A 12445-nucleotide genomic window follows, 5' to 3' on the forward strand; every position below is an offset into this window, starting at 1 on the left:
GTTGGTAAATTGTCGAACGCGAACAGTATCCAATGGTAATATAATATGGCGTGTATAGGTATTACCGGTGTAATGTTATACATATTAGAAAATATAGCTTGGTAGGTACGGAAAATGTGTCACAACTCGCTGCGTTGGCGTACGGATTTCGGTTCCGCACGCTTATAACAACACTACAATACTATGGTGCGCATATATTATAATATTATGTATTATTATGAGTTATGACGGATCGTATTCGTATTTTGTATTCGATGGTATTTTGGGACGCGTTCGTCCGCCACCGCATGCACGTAAGTCTGTTTCCGTGTACAAGACAAAGTTTTGGCACGTCCTTGAATAAATCTTGGTCTCTATGATTCCGGTTCTTCGCATTACTGAATTTGGCATTTATTTTCCATAGTGTATAATTTAGAGAACTATTTTACGATATATGTAAAATAATAAAACAAGCCACTTGTATATTATAAACTAAAATCGCATATTATGTCTTAAACCATTATGATGAGTATAACGAGCTTAAAAGTTAAAGTTAACGTTTTGATACTTTTATGCAGTTAATGTTTTTAACTTAACTTTTGATTTAATTGATTTTTATTGATATTAACTAAATAAATAACGAGCAACTGACAATCAAATCAAATTTACGTTTATTTATAAATAATTGAATAATGATATATACTAAATGGACTATCTATGTCACATAATACAAAAATTAAAAGTTTTACTCTCAAATTTACTTCTTTTCGTCATTAGCCAGTATTTTCCAATAAAAATAATTTAATTTTTGTTACCATACTGACATTTATTTTAAACGAAATAATCCCTGTATTAAAAAAAAAATTGTTTTGTTTATCTATTATATAATATTCAGAGCTCGAGACTTAAAGCATTTGCTTATTTTTATAAATTGACTTAAAATGTAGCAGTGTGCTATGGAAGTGTATATCATGTTACAATACGTTTAATTATGAAATTTGAAAGTGATCTTTTTTTGCAAAAATATCTCGAAAGTGAAGTTTGATTTTTTAATAAAGATTTATTTATTTTTTTAGTTAGAAATTTTTCCTAATCATTTTATTTCAATATTTTTTTGTAATGTTTAATTATATTATTTTTAGCATAGTTACAAATTATGGCTATTACCTACTTTATCATGTAAAACGATAGTTTTTTTTTTGTTATTCAATATTTTGCTCAAATTTAAGTTTTTTAAATTCTTATTTGAGTGCTAATGATGTTTTTAAGCGCTTATTTTAATGATTTTAAGTGCTATAAGTTCCGAGCCCCGATTATAATAATTATAATATAATATACCTAACCGCAATGATAACCGAATAATAATTGTATCGTTAAAAGACTTAAAGTCTTCCATTGTTTAAAAAAGATTTATATATTTTACCTTTCACATATATTTTTATTTTTAAATATTTTAAATCGTAGATATTAAATGTCAAGGTGTAAAGAGATAGGATTTTCGATCATAGATAAAATTCCGCAAGGGTTGGATGAGGTTCGATATGTTTAAATATAAAAAAAAAATAATTAAACTAAGTTAATAGTTAGTAAGTTAATTATTTTCTCTAAATAACTTTTAAATTATATATAGCCTTGACTTAAAGAAAGAAAAAATTGTATCAGAAAATATTAGTTATTGATCATAATCAATATTAATTTAATATGTATTTAATTGTATAATAAAAATAAATATCATAAATCGTAAAATTGTATATATGTGTGGTATTGGTATACTCACAAAAATAGCAACACTTTGATTTCATTTAAGTAGATATTTTTGTATTTTAGATAATATGATTTTATCATTTTGTGTTGTTAATGTTTTTAATAACAAAAAAAAAATTGTTGAAATCATTTATACTAACTCTAATTATTGTAATTAATCATTTTATCTATATCGTCAATACAAATTTAAATTTGACGTCCAAAAATTGAAAAAAGCTTCCCTGTAGACTATAATTATATATGTTAAACATTTAATACAAAGATAAACTACTGTATACGAGTGTATACAAACTTTAAAGCTGAAAAACTCGAAAAGCACACATGGTTGTTGTGAAACTCAAGAAATATTCATGTCTTGTTTATAAAATCAAATTTACTATTGTATTTTCGTCGACGTTTCATGACAACTGCAGACTTCAGCCAAAATCGGATTGATAACTGAGTCTGTAGAGGAATTCGATTACATTTAATATAAAACTTTGTGGGTATAAGATGTAACATTTTCAGAGCAAAACTTTTTATTATTTTGACAGAGAATTATATACCTAACCCTTAGAATCTTACAAATAATAACTGTAGAACCCTACGCATAATATATTTTTAACATCATTTAGGATTCTAAGTATAATTTCCAAAGTCAAACTTTTAGGTCATTCGCCCATACGACAAGTAGTTAAAATTATAAACATATTATATAAAAGTGTGACAACTATGAGTAGCAGCTGCATAATAATTTGTATTATTATGTGTGACCTCCGCGATTACACATCTAGTGTTAGCATTTTAATTTTAAACCTATAATGTTTATAATATTTTTACTCTAATGTGTGGCTTTCTGATCGTGTCTTAAATATATAGTCCTATATAGTGTCATAACATAACATAATTCATTTTTAAATTTTTAATTAGAAAAAATGAAGAATTTAATTAACCAATAAGATAGTAAAAATGTGTTACATGATATTAAAAAAAATAACTGTAAATCAGCAAACTTTTTGAAATATTTTATTAAATTGTGATTATTTAAGATTATTATGTTATAATATTGACTAATGCTACTGTGTATAGCTACTGTATATATTGAATAAATAGTCTATTATACTGTGACATAATATACAATAACAATATATTAATGTGTTGAAAAACGGAAATTACTTGTGTAGCTACTAGTTGACAATGATTGATCCCCTAGCTGTTATATAACGAATATAAAAATGGATAATAATAAGAAGTATAATATTATGATTTATTGCGTCTTTCGATACCTATATATTACATTATCGTCTCGATATTCATTAATATTGAACTTTATAATGGACGCGCTCACATTACACTAGGTACTACCTATATCAGTCAAAATGAATACATATTTCGTTAAATTAAGTGAAGATTAAGTTGTTAATATATTGACTACTGTGAACTACTGATAATTTCGGGATTGTAAACACTGATACATTTATTGCATAAACGGATCGGTATTTTTAAGTTTAAGTAGTAAATACTAAGAACTTTCTGAACCTCCGTATTCCTTGCATAAATAATAACATATGTCTTTTAAATTAAAATACCAAAATCGATTTGAATTAGCGCGTATAACTATATATCTAGTACCTACGTAATATTGTTATATCTATTTAAGTCTATGTATTATAAGTTACTATTGTTCGTAATTATGTAAATTTCGAAAATCAATATTAAAATGTCACTAAAGGGCGTATTCTTTAATCATGCCAATCACACGCATTATATGAATAAATGGTTATATTCTTAATTTAAAAAAAAATGTAATAAAAAAAAAGGTTATATTACCTAATAAACCTCACAGACACTATTAAAACTGTTATTTGTGTATAATCAATAACGTAAAGTAGACACCATACTGTATAAAACATGATTGTTATGAATTGTTATTAAAATATTACGATGGTCAAAGCCGGTATTATATTCTTGTAATTTATGTTATCATGTTATATGCAGTATATCCACAAAAAAAGTTAATCTATGTTAACTTTGTCGATTATTTATGTATATTATATTCTTATTGTTTATTTAAAAAATCAAGCTACTAATTATGTAGTTTGGAGTTTAACAATTTTTTTATAATATGGATTTATCTTAATTCTTGAATAAACAGTAGGCATTGTGTTTTATAGTTAACGGAAGTACCTGCGCGTAACGATTGCATAAAATAAACAATTTTAAATACTTCGCGTTTTGATTATTTTAACAGCGAACTACTAACAAATGCGTGGTCCTGATTTGTTGTGTACTTAAAAATAAATATTTTACAGAATTAAATTTATTATTAAAGCAAAAGTATTTGGAAAAAAACACGGTGACCAGCAAGTAAAAAACATCAAATTTATAGGCGGAAAGTAGGTTATATAAAATAAAGCAACATAAAAAAGTCAAAAGAAATAAAAGCGAATTGTGAAAAAATCTATAATTTATCAAATAAAAACGGTCAAACATTTAGGTAATATTGTACACATTTTATAGCACACGATCAACTTTTATTGACTTAATTTCGTGCACTTTTGTTGGGCGTTTATAGATATATGTATATATACTGTATATTGTAGCATTTACAATAATGATTCTATTTGAATTATTTTAGTGAACCCAGATTCTTGACGATTTGGAACGTAGCCAAATAAAAAATGTTAAATTAATTGTAATACTATTTTGTGTACATAATATTAAACAGTGATCGAGCATACTGAAAGTATTTTTTAGTATTACACAACTTTTATTTGATTTTATTACAACGGTATTGAAATTAGTTGATAACAAATAAGTGTATTTAAAAGCTTGAATTATTTAATCTAAAATATATGTATCTTGAAAAAGTAAGAAACAGTTATTATAGGTAAGTAAATCCTACTGTCTGTGTGATTTTTTTTTAGATATTTTACGTGTATGTCTGAACTCCAAATACATACGAAAAATAGTGACCACAAAAAGTTTAGAAAAAAATAGAAAAAGGAAAAATCTTAATTTATTAAATTATCATTATTTGTGGCGCATTTATTTTATAGATAAAAATATTGAAGAGATTTGTTACTTTGTATTGTACTTTATTATAAACACATGATGACATTTTAAAATATAATTTTTTTGGAGGTAAAAATAAATTCAACTTTCAGTATTACTAATCATAAAATAAATGACTACTACAGCAATAGAAATGTATCATTAAATATATCTAGTGATATTGGCTGACAGACCGTTTTCGCTCAGAATCGTTTTTCGAATGCGTGTGATTTGTCATCGAACTGAAATATAACACATACATTACTGTAACTTATCCTTAATAATTGAAAAAATACACTCACGCCTACTGTACGGCAGAGCAGTTACTTACTTTTTATGTATTTATTATTACCTTTATTACTAATTTACTGTGTACAATTAATAGTCTATATTATTGATGTCTATAAATATGATGTATTGCTGTTATCGTCTTTTACAACTTTTCAAACTAAATCGAGCAGATTTTTACGGAGGTCAACACAACTTTACAGGATCGGTATCGTTTGTACATGGCGAAAATATGACCCAACGAATTTCGGGAGTTGTAATTCTCAGTGGTCAACATATGTTTGTGGGCGTTAGCATGGCAGTCGAGGCTATACTGTCGATGTTCTTACACTGACTTGCAGTATCGAACGTCGGCCATGCTTTTAAATCACTTAAAAGCACGTATTAATGATTCGCTGGGCCACGGAACACCACACAAGCACTTAGTGGAGCTCATTTCAAAACAAACTTGAACCATTTTAACTTTAAAAATATTTTAACACAATTTTTACGGTTTATATAATTTTTAATTTTCTAATATGTATTTAAAATAATTATTAAAAACCAAAAATAATGAGACTAGCTAGAAAATTATTTAATATCATAATATTATACATACACTGCAATCATATATTTTTCAACAAACATACTATAGTTACAACTGCACCAGTAATAAATTGTATTATAATCGTTAGGCGCTAGAATAAAATATTATTCTCCTGGAAAATATTATTATATTAAAAGTATCTAATATCAATTCATAATAATTACTGAATATTTTAATATTATTTATTATAAGATACGATTCTGTAGTTATTATACTGGTATGTATGGTTTGTACTACTATGTAAGTACATCGGACTAAATTGTTCATAATTTCTATTTTCACTAGTTTACAGAGTTTATTAAAAATTGATGCATTATTTATTTAAACTATTCGTAATAATATGAACATTTTTTTTATTTCTTGAAATTTCTTTTGAATATGTACATTGAATAAATAATTTGTATAAAAAGATTTGTTTTCGAAACCGTATTTCCCGAGTCTTTCTTAATACTTGACTTCTATTGAGTGTTGTTTCTGCTTCCCAAAACGTAAATTTTCTACAGTAATTATGTCCAAAGATCGAATTAGAAAAGCCGAGAGAGTTAGTGGTGATGATTGTGGTCGGTGGCAACGATACCGCGATGACTGCAGTCAGTAGCGCTGGCAACAACATCATGCCATGTGACAATTTCAATAACAGTTGATAAATAATGTTCATTCTTTGTTTTTGTGGAGGGAATTAATATTTTTAACCTATATTGTGCCTTAAATATATCAGAGAGAATGTAATACTAATCTAGCTCTAAAATAGATAATCGACTAACAATAAATCTATATAATATAGTTGTATGTAAATATTGTAAAAATTATATAGCACTAATAATAATTTTTTATAATTTTAATATTAATGAAAATAATATATAGTTGGCAGATAGCTATACTATTCATGTTAATGTACATAGGCACCATATAAGTAAGTGCGATGTGTACGTCAAAAACAATTAACCGAATATTGTGGAATTGATGGAATAGACAAATCTCGGCAGAGGTAATTTAAAAACATATTATTCTATATATATGTATGTATATATTGGGTACTTATGTAAGTGGCTATGTAACCTATGCGTTGTTTAGTCTAGTACAAACTAGTCTAACCTAATGCATACTATGATCAAATGTATCTGAAACTAAACTTTAGTCGGTTTAATCCATCTCTATATGATTTATATTAATTTTAATCTATGTGAAACCGACCGCACATGTTGGGATAGTTTATTATTATAAACCGGATGATACAAATAACATAAAATATCAATTATTTAAGAAAATACTAACGCTTTTAAATTTTTTTTTTTTCGTATAATTTTAAGTTGTTACAAATATTATTGAAATAATAATTATGTAATAAAAATTATTATATTTTTAACATATTTTATTGTTATTATTTTTAAGTTTTTACTCTTCTCAATGACAACATACGTCATACATTTTTAATTTCATATTCCAATGCAAAATGTTATTCGAAGTATTTCAATGTATAAAAATAAAATTTCAGACAAGTAGTTTATTATTTATGATTTTATAAGTAAATAATGAATGTTTAAATGAGTGAAGTACTAAGTGATCCAATATTTTGCGGGGCGCCCATGTACCACTTCATATTACCCATTAAGACTTTAAATAATAATTTATAAAATACTCTTTCAAGATTCTATATAAGTATATAATTAGTCTAAACAATTTAAAAAATATAACAATAAGCAATAATAAAAAATGTTATTTTTAATTGTTTAAAATTATGTAAAAAGAAGTATTTTTAAAAACGTTGATAAATTTTGATCGTTATTATATGGTCATTCGGTAGGCATATATGAGGCAACTTGACCGATCACAAACAGGGACTGTTTTAAGATAACTTTCGATATAGTTTTATTGAATCAAACGATAATATGTCAACACACCGATACATAAAAATATTTTAATTTTACTTAAATATTTTATTTACCGCAATAAATATGATTGCCACATCCGAAATGATTACTTCGTCCGTCGGCATTTTATTTTTTTGTGACTTATTTAAAAAAATAGTTTACGAAAAATAATGATACCGTCGACCGCTGATGATGTAGTTGTCCAACGAATGTATCGTGTAATATGCATATGTTTGAGGGATTTTCATCGTCTGTTTTGCTGGGATCTCGCGGGAACGCGTCTCACAAAATCGCCGACGCACAATTCACGTGAAATCGACCTGGTGGTATTGTCGATGGTACGCGTTGTACGCAACCGATCAGAGACGTGAATCAGGAGCGTATATAGATTGACGCACACGACGTGAGCGAAAGTCGTCGCCGAGCGGCGATCGATGACTACCAGTGTTGGTTAACCACTGAGCTCCTGGTACCACGGACTCTGCCCTGTGACGTCTGTGCTCTCATCAGTATACAGTATACATGTTTCGTATTCCCCGCGATAGGTTATTATAATATTGTAATTTATATTATTTTAAATTTCTACAAAGTGTTAATATTAACATTTTCCATGTATTATAGTTGCAATTTATAGTTATTTATGTTCTATTTTTATTCATCAATAAAATCACTAACATTTGCAAATTATTTTATAGAATACAATTCATAACACGTTTAGTATTCATAACTTAAGTTTAACAACTTAAATAAAGGTTTCGCATAAGTTTTTATTCCAATAATTATACAAAAAGTTTAGCACAATAAATTCAACAAAAGTTTTTCTATGAGTGTGATATTTAAGTTTTGATAGAATTGGATATTCAAGTACGATATTTTATCACTTTAATTTAATTTCTATGTTGTAATTCGAAAAGTATTAATCGTTGAAACTTTTAACATTTTCTAAACTTAATGAAATTTTAAAAATATTTAGTCTAAGTTTATCGACTATTGAAATAATTGAATTTTTTTAGTTTAGGCTCAGTAAAATACTTTAAAAATATACTATACAATTTCATACTAGTGGGTCTTATAACTATTTAAAAATATTAAAATGACATGCGCATTAAATTTATTTTATTTTTTTACATACAATTTGTATTTACGAGAAATTGTTATAAACTAACAGTCAATTTCTAGTTCATTACATAACCGATAATAATAATATTATTATTGTATTATAAATATTTTACAAATACTTAATCAAAAGAATGTAAGTTATTTTTTTAGAATTGAATCTATTAGTATGGATTATATTTCTACTTTGCTAATATTATTTGTATTTATAATAATAATTTTACAATAATTGTAAAGTTTACAACTTTTTTAAGTCATTGGTAGGACAGGTATTACTTACAATGTTTTTTTAAAACAAATTTTTAATTTTTGTTCATTACTATACGGGCAATTTAAATATTTAATTATATTTTTTTAATCATAATATAAATATAACTTTAAGTTATATGTTAATATGTAATTCCAATTAAAAAACAAAATAGATTGTAATTATTATTTTTATCGTAACAACTAAATCTATTTATTATATTCATAATATATTACATTAAAAGCAATTTAAACTGAGGAAAACCAAAAGGATTTATTTTTCTATTTCAAATATAACAATAATATATTATTTGCTTTTATAAAATAGAAGAAACGAATAGAGTCACAGCTGAGTAATAAAATATATAATAATATATCAATGTTAACTGCTTAGATTTATATAGATACAAGATAAATAATCATATAACATATTATATTTATTATTTTATATTATTTTTATAAATAGTGGTAGATAGTCTTAAATAATGGCTTTATATTTATTCAATTATGGGTAAGTTCTTCTGAAGTCAAAATATTTTTATTAGATAAAAGATTTTTCCTTAAATGTATTATCAATTAACGACATAAATATCATAAACTATGTATGATATATGTATAATAAATAATATGTACAATATTAAAAATAATGTATAATAATCATAATAGTTTATAATATGGAGTTACTTAATTATTAAAACTATATGAACTATGAATATGTTTTGATAAATATTTTAAAATATCTTAGGTGAATATTTCACATAATTATGATATTATAGAACTAGGTATTTGTAGTTTGAACGATTTGGAAATAAATAATAATAAATATACGATGTTATATAATTTATAGATAGCCATGTTTTAAGAAGAACAGTATAGAAAAGTTATTGAGACGACATTTTGGTTATTTTTCAGTATGTGACACATGCAAGTGAACATTATTACGTATGAGTCTAAGCAGGAAAATATAAATTGCGCCACTCATGTGAATGAATGGTTCAATTTTTAAGTGACACTTCCGCACGCCCAGAAACGCGTCAATATTTATTATGCTTACTATTTTCAGAAAACTCTAAGAGCCAAAACGAAAAAAATGATTTTACCTGATAAATTTATAGGAATGGATAGATTTTGTAAGTTATTCTCATTTCTACATATTTCCAAAAATTATTATAGTTAATTTCATCATGTTAATATTATTTTATTTTTATAGTAGCAGTAGTGATCAATTAGTGAAGAGAAGACGAGAGAAATATATCCCCAGTCATGACTTTTTTTTTTTGCAATATTTAATATATTATTGTACTATAAAATATAAACTGTAACTAATAATAATATTATGAATTTGTATAGAACAGAAAAAATTACGATTTATATTTAAAAAAAAAAACAATAATTAAAAATTAAAATTAAAATTAGTCTCGTCACCGGCCCTTAACAGACAAAATAATTTGGACATAATTGAATCCAGCACTAATAAGTAAATTCTTTATTTAAAAAAAAAAGATTAAATGTTAAATAGATTTTAACTTTGAAAATGTGTTATGGATTGACAATATTGGCATGCTTATTATAATATATATATATCGGAATTAACCGATTTGCGATCGATCTAAATTTTAAATAAAAATATATAAAACTAACCACGACCTACTAGCTACTCACATTTATTATGTTTAAAACACTAACGCCGATTTATTTTATTACAATCAATACAAAAAAAAAAAAAAAAGCCATACACTCATATTTCAATCAGCGTATAATAGGGTGAATGTAAGTTACCATAAATATATTCGTAAACAATAAATTAAATTTAGAACTAAATTGGTAAAATTGGAAAAAGCAGTATTTTTATCGTGGAATCAATGAAAAACTATTCTTGTGGTGTTGTCAGCTCCAAATTATAGTCTATGACATTGAATATATTATGTAAATTATTATTTTAACATTAAATTGCGAGAAATAAATTGCATGTCATATTGTCAAAAAGTGATTCTTTATACACTTAATCTTCTCGACTATTTTCTGGCCACTGACGAATTTTGTTTTGATTGTTACACTGATCTCAGTTCGCTGATTGAATAAATTTAATTATTAAAATAAAAATGAAAACGAATAAAAGAATACTTTGTAAATTAAAATAAAACTAAAAATCATCGAATAGACAATACTGCATAAAATATGATAATATGTCGTGAAGCTATTTTACCAATAAATTGTGTTGACATTTTTCAAATGTGTAGGTATACAATTAATGCACATTATACACATTACAGTTGTATAATATTGTACGACGTAAATATAACAATTTATAAATAAAGACCCGTAACGGCGTACGAAACCATTTATTATACCTATTTTACGTGTTCTAATATTCCATACAATAAACGTAATATAACTACGACGTTGATTAAGTGCTATACATAGCACAACAATTATAAGGGTATATTGCAATAAACAACAGAAAGAAACGCGAAAGGCTTGTGACACTATAACATACTATTACTGTGAGCATAATAATATGTAATCTCGATAATAACAGTGAGAGATTTACTATTATATACCTACACATATGCGCGTATGCACATACTGGCCAAGGTTAAGCTAACTACATGATGACACTGCGTAAGTAGGCACAACAAACGGAGCACACTAAATGATTAACTAAATAACGCAGAGGCACATTATTGTGGCTTAAATGATTAAGCGTTGGACGACTCAACATCCGACAAGAATATTATGATCATCGCAAGCACATGTGCGGTATGACCACCACCGGGTACGTATCTACCGACGATTGGCAATAGGACCTGTATAGGGGAGATGTAGGTCATAATATTCAAACTTGGCATATCAGAGCTAACGCAAGCACCTTCGCGTCAGAGTTTCAAAAGATTATTTTGTACTTAGATTGAGTATAAAACATATTTTCATTATTTAGACGTAGAAATAAATCAAATTAAAACGTATTTTTTTTGAAATTAGAAATCATTTATAGTTGAATATTGTATCGTTTCTCTGAACGTCATTTTTAATAATTCAATCAATAGTTTTATAAATTTAAATATTTTTTGATTTCAGTTTTTTACAACTATACGAACTACTTGTCTCTTCTTCTCTTCTCCGACGGCTGTCAATACGTGTCGCTGTTACTTTTACTATACAAGGGACCGATACAAGTAACTGATTGGCGTCCTTAATAAACCACCCGGTGCGCACGGTAATCCGTCGGTAACTGCAGGCAGCGCGTATTGTTGGGTCGGAGGTGATTAAGTCTCGTTTTGCACAGCACAATGCGCACTAACGAACAATGGCGTGAAAATAGTTTGTTAAAGTTCAAGATTCGTGGACAGAATACCATAGCACTGCGCGACGGTAAGCGTGTTGAACGAGGCGTGAAAAACGAACAAAAATCACGAAAACTGTTTAAACGTATCGGACAATCTAGACCGGTGATTTCGAATGTGGCTACAATGGAGGCCAAGTAGTCATTTTTCATTTTGAAGGAGGCTTAACCTCAACGGGTACTAGGAGGGGAAGTAATTTTTACGTCAAATACATTTTT

This window comes from Rhopalosiphum maidis, chromosome 3 (assembly GCF_003676215.2).
Source record: "Rhopalosiphum maidis isolate BTI-1 chromosome 3, ASM367621v3, whole genome shotgun sequence".
Classification (NCBI taxonomy): Eukaryota; Metazoa; Arthropoda; class Insecta; order Hemiptera; family Aphididae; genus Rhopalosiphum; species Rhopalosiphum maidis.